The 8982-nt window shown below is 44.9% G+C and overlaps 1 protein-coding gene across 1 annotated transcript in view; it reads right to left on the bottom strand.

Annotated features, from left to right (window-relative positions):
- pdzd2 (PDZ domain containing 2) overlaps positions 1-7752 on the bottom strand; it is an 88557-nt gene extending 80805 nt beyond the window's left edge. Inside the window, exon 1 of the mRNA XM_026186342.2 lies at positions 7436-7752. The gene's annotated coding sequence lies outside the window, so the exon portion shown is untranslated. The remainder of the gene's footprint in view (positions 1-7435) is intronic.
- Between the last annotated feature and the right edge of the window lie 1230 nt (positions 7753-8982).

An 8982-nucleotide genomic window follows, 5' to 3' on the forward strand; every position in this document is an offset into this window, starting at 1 on the left:
CAAACACACAACTGACTTACTGACCTCATGTGTAAAGTGATGTTATGACGTTTGATGGGAACCTTTTCTGCTCTCCGGCCAGCTCCAACCACACTGAATGTACACTCAGCAGGAAATGAGCAGAGTACATAAGGACTCTGCAGCCTGTCAGTTTATTACCAAACGGGCAGCAGAAGTAAAAAGCTGAGAGCCCAGCAGGCTCTGGAGCTTTGATCACAGGGTGGGAGATTCGTCTGAGGAGGATGTGGCTGAAGAACATCTTGAAGTCTCAGGATTCAGATTATGAACCAAATGAGGAAACTGCTGTTCATATCTAGGGATGGGTATCGTTTAGGTTTTATCCGATACCGGTGCCAAATCGGTACTTTTGAAACGGTGCCGGTGCTCAAACGGTGCTCAAACCGGTGCTTAAAGAATGGAGAACACAAAATTGGTCCAAAAACCTCTCATGTTCAGCTGTTTTTGTAAAAAGATAACAATGTTAGCCTTTTCTGCAGCTATGGGGCATATATGGCATCACTCTTGGCTGGAAGCAGTGCTTAAACAATGGAAAAAACACAAACTTTGTCCAAAAACCTCTCATGTTTAACTGTTTTCCACTTTTTCTTTGGTCATTTTAGCCTTTTTGGCCAGGGTGAAGGGAGTATCTGCCATCAAACAAGAAGACAGCCGCATGTAGCTATGATGATGTTTGCTAGTTCACCTTACATGCATTAATGTAATAACGTGGTTAGCCTACTCAACGTAAATTACACACGAACAACATTAAGCTACTCACGCAGAGAAGAACGGCTGCTGCTGCATCATCATCCTCATCATTTCTGCTACACTGGCAGGGCTAGGGGCCAGGACTCTCCTCTTCGGGTTTTTGGGGGATGTTGCATAACAGGCAACCCACCCGCAGTAGATGTGCTCGGTGTGAGGTCTCGCAGCAAGCTATCAAATACGGCGCATTTCTGGGATTTAAAAAAAACGCTATGCGTCGCCAGGTGTTTCATCAGATTTGAGGTGTTGCCTCCTTTGACAGTATCACAGTATCAGCTTAAAGCACTTGTTGCTGCTGAGTTTGCATCTTTTGCTGTGAAGTACAGCCAGACTTTTGACCGCTTCGCCTTGGGCATTTTTAATCTGTAGCTCTGCTCTAAAAGAACGTACGTACCTGGCCCCGCCTACTATCCTCGGAAACGTAAAATGATTGGCTAGAAGTGTATCACAGCTCAGGAAAAAAAAGCACTGAAATAAAGCACTGAAATGTGCGCTGCTTTTCGGTCTGGTTACTACTGTTTATGTCAGAACCGGTGCCATCATGGCACCCGACACCGGTACCCATCCCTATTCATATCCCTCCAAGGACAACAATATTATCAAAAAATGGTTAAATATTGTGATCTTCATCCTGAGATACACATCAGCCAAAAGTGCACGAAACACAATAACAAACGGTGCCAAGTCCCACTAGTGTGGCAGTGACTCGTGTGACAGAGCTCGGTACAGAAAGTCATTCTGAAAACAGCTAATCTGAAGAGACGGTGTATCTGAAGGAGAACTGACAGGATGCATGTTTGCGAGTCCTGGCTGGGTCTGTGAGTCAGCAGCCAGTCTGTGGGATGCAGAACACGTCTCTGGAGACTTTGTATTTTCTCTCAGTAATCTGATTTGAAAATTGAGATACGAATGTTCAACACGCTTACAGCTATTATTACTACATTTTAGAAAAGTCAATATCATGGAAAACATTCTGTTTTGTATGCAGGACTTTTCAATGTACATTAAAAATGTTTAAATACTCATTTTTTTTATGAAAAAACGAGTTATATATCAGCATTGAACCATGATCTGTGAGCTACATTGCATTAAATATTGATTGAAATGTTAGTAATGGATTAATCATGACATATAAACACTGTTTATGGGAATATTTGGGTGTCTGACACTTTTGGACGACTAACAATGACGTGTGTCAAACTGACCCACACATATCATTGTTGTACCTGAGAACAGGAGGGTCAGCAGAAGTACAGTACTTGTGTTAAAAAATCTGAAATCTTGAACAAGCGTGCAGGCTGTGAAATGTACTCACAGTCAGAAAGTGAAAAGCAGCTTTTCTGAAGATGTTTCTACTACTTTGTCCAAAGCTAACTGAGCCTTGTGCTACTAATAATAAGAACAAAATAATATATTTAGTGCATTAGTACAACATTAGTTGTAGTGAATCAATCCGTTTCTGCTGTGAGCTTCACTGTGAGCCGTCGTCCTGCTCTAACCTGCAGTGTTTTCATGCACCCTGTAAATAACACACAGTTTGTACACACTTCAGGTTCATATGACATTTTGCATCATATACTGATCCAGTATATAGTATATTAAAGGTCGCTCTCATGTAAGCTTTAGATTTCAGATCGCATTGAACAGCCCTCGCCTTCAAACCGAACCGCTCTCCCTCCCACCCCTTCCTGTATTTCTCCTTTCAAAAACACTTCTGGATTATTCTGCCCCACTTTAACTCTTAGTACAGCGCTACAAATGATGCATAAATTAAATGTTTTTTCATCATTTTGACGGCACGCACTGATGTGAAATAAAACCTGCCTCAAACTTCTTAAAAGAAAAATAACAAGCTTGTTCTGATAATCTGACGTAGAACAGATACTGGAGTCTTTATGCTGATGTGCTGATTGATGCATCAGACCAGAACTTAAAGATCCTGTTTCCTGATCCATGTTTTATTACCGGCTGTGGAAATCGTGTATGTCACTGTTCTCTCTGCTACTGCTAAATAATGTTTTCTGTATATCCACAAACAGCACATATCCACAGACTGCACATGTCCACAGACCGCATATATCCACAGACCGCACATGTCCACAGACTGCATATATCCACAGACCACATATATCCACAGACCGCACATGTCCACAGACAGCATATATCCACAGACCACATATATCCACAGACCGCACATGTCCACAGACAGCATATATCCACAAACAGCACATATCCACAGACTGCACATGTCCACAGACCGCATATATCCACAGACCGCACATGTCCACAGACTGCATATATCCACAGACCACATATATCCACAGACCGCACATGTCCACAGACAGCATATATCCACAGACCACATATATCCACAGACCGCACATGTCCACAGACAGCATATATCCACAGACCGCACATGTCCACAGACCTCATATATCCACAGACCGCACATGTCCACAGACCGCATATATCCACAGACCACATATATCCACAGACCGCACATGTCCACAGACAGCATATATCCACAGACCGCACATGTCCACAGACCGCATATATCCACAGACCGCACATGTCCACAGACAGCATATATCCACAGACCGCACATGTCCACAGACAGCATATATCCACAGACCGCACATGTCCACAGACCGCATATATCCACAGACCGCATATATCCACAGACCGCACATGTCCACAGACAGCATATATCCACAGACCGCACATGTCCACAGACAGCATATATCCACAGACCGCACATGTCCACAGACAGCACATGTCCACAGACCGCACATGTCCACAGACCGCATATATCCACAGACCTCACATGTCCACAGACAGCACATGTCCACAGACCGCACATGTCCACAGACCGCATATATCCACAGACCGCACATGTCCACAGATCTCATATATCCACAGACCGCACATGTCCACAGACAGCATATATCCACAGACCTCATATATCCACAGACCACATATATCCACAGACCGCACATGTCCACAGACAGCATATATCCACAGACCGCACATGTCCACAGACCGCATATATCCACAGACCTCATATATCCACAGACCACATATATCCACAGACCGCACATGTCCACAGACAGCATATATCCACAGACCGCACATGTCCACAGACAGCATATATCCACAGACCTCATATATCCACAGAGCACATATATCTACAGACCGCACATGTCCACAGACAGCATATATCCACAAACCGCACATGTCCACAGACAGCATATATCCACAGACCGCACATGTCCACAGACCGCATATATCCACAGACCGCACATGTCCACAGACAGCACATGTCCACAGACCGCACATGTCCACAGACCGCATATATCCACAGACCTCACATGTCCACAGACAGCACATGTCCACAGACCGCACATGTCCACAGATCTCATATATCCACAGACCGCACATGTCCACAGACAGCATATATCCACAGACCTCATATATCCACAGACCACATATATCCACAAACCGCACATGTCCACAGACAGCATATATCCACAGACCGCACATGTCCACAGACCGCATATATCCACAGACCTCATATATCCACAGACCACATATATCCACAGACCGCACATGTCCACAGACAGCATATATCCACAGACCGCACATGTCCACAGACAGCATATATCCACAGACCTCATATATCCACAGACCACATATATCCACAGACCGCACATGTCCACAGACAGCATATATCCACAGACCGCACATGTCCACAGACAGCATATATCCACAGACCTCATATATCCACAGACCACATATATCCACAGACCGCACATGTCCACAGACAGCATATATCCACAGACCGCACATGTCCACAGACAGCATATATCCACAGACCTCATATATCCACAAACCGCATATATCCACAGACCGCACATGTCCACAGACAGCACATATCCACAGACCGCACATGTCCACAGACCGCATATATCCACAGACCGCACATGTCCACAGACCGCATATATCCACAGACCGCACATGTCCACAGACAGCATATATCCACAGACCGCACATGTCCACAGACCGCATATATCCACAGACCGCATATATCCACAGACCACATATATCCACAGACCGCACATGTCCACAGACAGCATATATCCACAGACCGCACATGTCCACAGACAGCATATATCCACAGACCTCATATATCCACAGACCACATATATCCACAGACCGCACATGTCCACAGACAGCATATATCCACAGACCGCACATGTCCACAGACAGCATATATCCACAGACCTCATATATCCACAGACCGCATATATCCACAGACCGCACATGTCCACAGACAGCACATATCCACAGACCGCACATGTCCACAGACCGCATATATCCACAGACCGCACATGTCCACAGACCTCATATATCCACAGACCGCACATGTCCACAGACAGCATATATCCACAGACCGCACATGTCCACAGACCGCATATATCCACAGACCGCATATATCCACAGACCACATATATCCACAGACCGCACATGTCCACAGACAGCATATATCCACAGACCGCACATGTCCACAGACAGCATATATCCACAGACCGCACATGTCCACAGACCGCATATATCCACAGACCGCACATGTCCACAGACAGCATATATCCACAGACCGCACATGTCCACAGACAGCATATATCCACAGACCGCACATGTCCACAGACCGCATATATCCACAGACCGCATATATCCACAGACCACATATATCCACAGACCTCACATGTCCACAGACCGCAAATATCCACAGACCTCACATGTCCACAGACCGCATATATCCACAGACCTCACATGTCCACAGACAGCACATGTCCACAGACAGCACATGTCCACAGACCGCATATATCCACAGACCGCACATGTCCACAGATCTCATATATCCACAGACCGCACATGTCCACAGACCGCATATATCCACTGACCGCACATGTCCACAGACAGCACATGTCCACAGACCGCACATGTCCACAGACCGCATATATCCACAGACCTCACATGTCCACAGACCTCATATATCCACAGACCGCACATGTCCACAGACCGCATATATCCACAGACAGCACATGTCCACAGACAGCACATGTCCACAGACCGCACATGTCCACAGACAGCATATATCCACAGACCTCATATATCCACAGACCTCACATATCCACTTTCACCTGCATACACAGTTTCTTGGTAAATCGATGTCTCCTTGGCCTGGTTCCTTCTTATCTGTCTAGCCTACGCTCTCCCAACAATATACAAATGCTTGTCCCCTGAGTCAGAACACAATTAAAAAACAACAACATTTAAATATGGCTGTGTTTCTGGAATAATCCACAGAATAAACTGAAATGGTCAGAAATAGTTACAATGTGGGACTTTAGTTGTATTTATATGAGTGAGAGAAAAGCTCCTCTGGTTAGTGTGACTGCTTATAATGTCATTGTTGCATATTATTCCTGTGTCTGTGTGGAATATTGCATTTGTTATATTGTTATGTGTCGTATTTATGTGCTGCCCTCTTGGAAACTTTGATCTGGATAAATAAAGGACAACAATAAAAATAACAGAAGATTCTATGCACTGTTACCAAGTACTTGTATTTTGTTACTTTCGACCTCTGTTACGACACAGTTCAATTTCAATTCACAGCAAGTACAGCTGTCTCAAGGCGTTTACATACAGACACACACAAAGTCACTCTAATTTGGAACCTGGGAAAAACATCCATATTATCTGCAGTATCAGTACCAGGACCAGGTATTGCAGAGTATTTGTGTTTTTTTTCCTAGTGAAGCCCACGATGTGTCCTCTCATACATCAGTGAGACATCAGAGACATGAGACATGTAGCAGTGAAATGTGTTTGGATGGTTTCGTATACAACATGTTCATAATCATACTGTACATATTTCACATGCTCTGTTCAACTAAGTACTTGTGTGGCTCGTGAGGGTGGTAGGCTGTGAATGTTGGATGGCAGTCTCTACACTGAAAAGAAATCACATTACTTCTTAATGAGGTCATTTTAAAGCTGGAGCCAAAAGAGCTTGAAAGCAACAGTGAATGGGGCTGAGAGAGCAGAGAGAACTTTAAGGAATCACTCGGTGTGTCTGACAGACTGATGGTCGGTAAACACATCAGAGACATTCACGCTTTGTGCTTTTAAATTATAAGTTCAAGAAGAAGAAAAACAACACACACACACACACACGGTGCTGTTGTTGAGGTTATATAGTTTAACCTTCTGCTGACATGTATCTAGATACACTACTACTACTACTACTAATAATAATAATAATAACAATAATAATAATAACAATAACAATAATAATGCATTAACACCAAACTTTTTCTAAAGAAAACGTTGCTGGTCAGATTGGTTGGTTATGATTAGTTAGTATCTGAAAGTCTTCAGTAACGTGACTTATTTAGTTCACAGCTGTCCGTATAATGCGTAATAAAGTGAAGCGCTCAGACGGTCCAGAGCTGTGCAGCCAAGCGGATACTGCTGATGCTCGCTGTTTTCCAGCGTGTCCCTATTCTGTGAAAGCGACACACTCGCAAAGGCTCAGTCACTGCTGTGTTACCGTCCACGTCTCTAAACGCGTACTCAGTGCGAAGATAACGCAGAGCTACTGTACCTGCGGGCTACACCGTGTTCCTCTAAGGCTTCCACTTCCAGCTCGAACAATCCTCCGTGTTTTCAGCGGGTTTTTTCCTTTTTAAAGAGAGATGAAAGGCGCGCTTCACAGAGCGCCTGTGTGCAGGAATAAAGTGGCGCAAAGCTTCTGAAGAAAAGCGGCTCCAAACTTCAGAAGTCCCGATATCCTCTCCGGGAACACCGAGGAAAAAAAACACAGAGACAAAGTCAAACTTCAGCCTGCTGAGCCACAGTCACGGGTGGTTTGGGTTCGGGTTGAACTGTCACTCGGCCGCCCCACTCCCCACTGCACACGGAGGGTGGAGTCACGTCCAGATTTGTTGAGGTGGTTCTTTTGCGCCCAGCTCCTCCCCCCGTGGGCTCCCCAACACTACGTGTTGTGATGTGCTGTCCATCACATCGTGTGATAACTCTACAGTAGTAATAATACTATGGTCTGTCAAACTGACCTCCCAACTCTCCCAACTTGAACTTGTTACAACATGAAGCAGGAATTAGCAGATGTTAGCATGCTGCTCGGTGTTTCCACTCTGGCTGTCTCCAAGTTCAAATGGAACCAGCCGTACTGTATACGTGACTGTGCTTATTCATCCTGGTTACTATGATGCCACACACATGGACATCTCTCTAACATTGTAACCTTTGTTCTTCACCTCCTTTAGTGCACTGGTAGACCCGGGCTTTCTTCTTCTCAAACAGCACACTCTCACATATATATTCAACATACAACCATGTTAAAATCATTTACAGGACCCTACAGAGTACAGAAAAGTACAAAAAACACCTTAATGCATCCTTGGGATAAGGCGATATAGGTGGCCTGTGTTGCATCTCAAATGATGCATTTCATGTCAGTACAATTAGAAAAAAGACTTGAAATCATACGAGTTGTTGGAAGGGTTGCCAGGCGAAGCCTCTTCTGTCTAAAGTCAGTGTGGTAGCACAGCTTAGGTTTGCAAAGCTGCAAAATGAACAACAAAACACTTAGAACAATATCCTTCAGACAGACGATACCAAAGTGAAGACGTCTGGCGGCGTGCAGAGGACCACTTTTAAATATCACCACAAACTGTGAAGCACAGTGGTGGAGGCGTGGTGATCTGGGCACCTTTCAATCACTGAGTGGAGCATGAAGTGTGGACCATCTGTCAAATGTGCGTCCATCTGTCTGACAGTTAAAGCTTGGCTCTAATTGGGTCGTGCAACAGGACGATGATCCCAAGCACAGCTGAAAAAGAAAAGAGTCAAGCTGCTGCAAAGGCCCATTCCAGACCTCAGCCCCACTGAAACACTTTGGTGGGACCTTCAGAGAGAGCACAAATGTCCATAACTGAATACCCACACAGAGCACTGAACTGGGGCAATGTTATAAAGAAAGCCAAAATGTTGGGGACTGATAAAGTCATACAGTAAATGATTAGTTCAACTGAAGGTGCTTCCACCGGGCCATCAAGGTGGGTGATTGGTGTCCTCAGGTAAACACATGGCTCTGCAGCAGTCAGCCTAGATTGAGCCCCATGAGTTCTA

Source organism: Astatotilapia calliptera, chromosome 12 (genome assembly GCF_964374335.1).
Source record: "Astatotilapia calliptera chromosome 12, fAstCal68.1, whole genome shotgun sequence".
In the NCBI taxonomy this organism is placed as follows: domain Eukaryota; kingdom Metazoa; phylum Chordata; class Actinopteri; order Cichliformes; family Cichlidae; genus Astatotilapia; species Astatotilapia calliptera.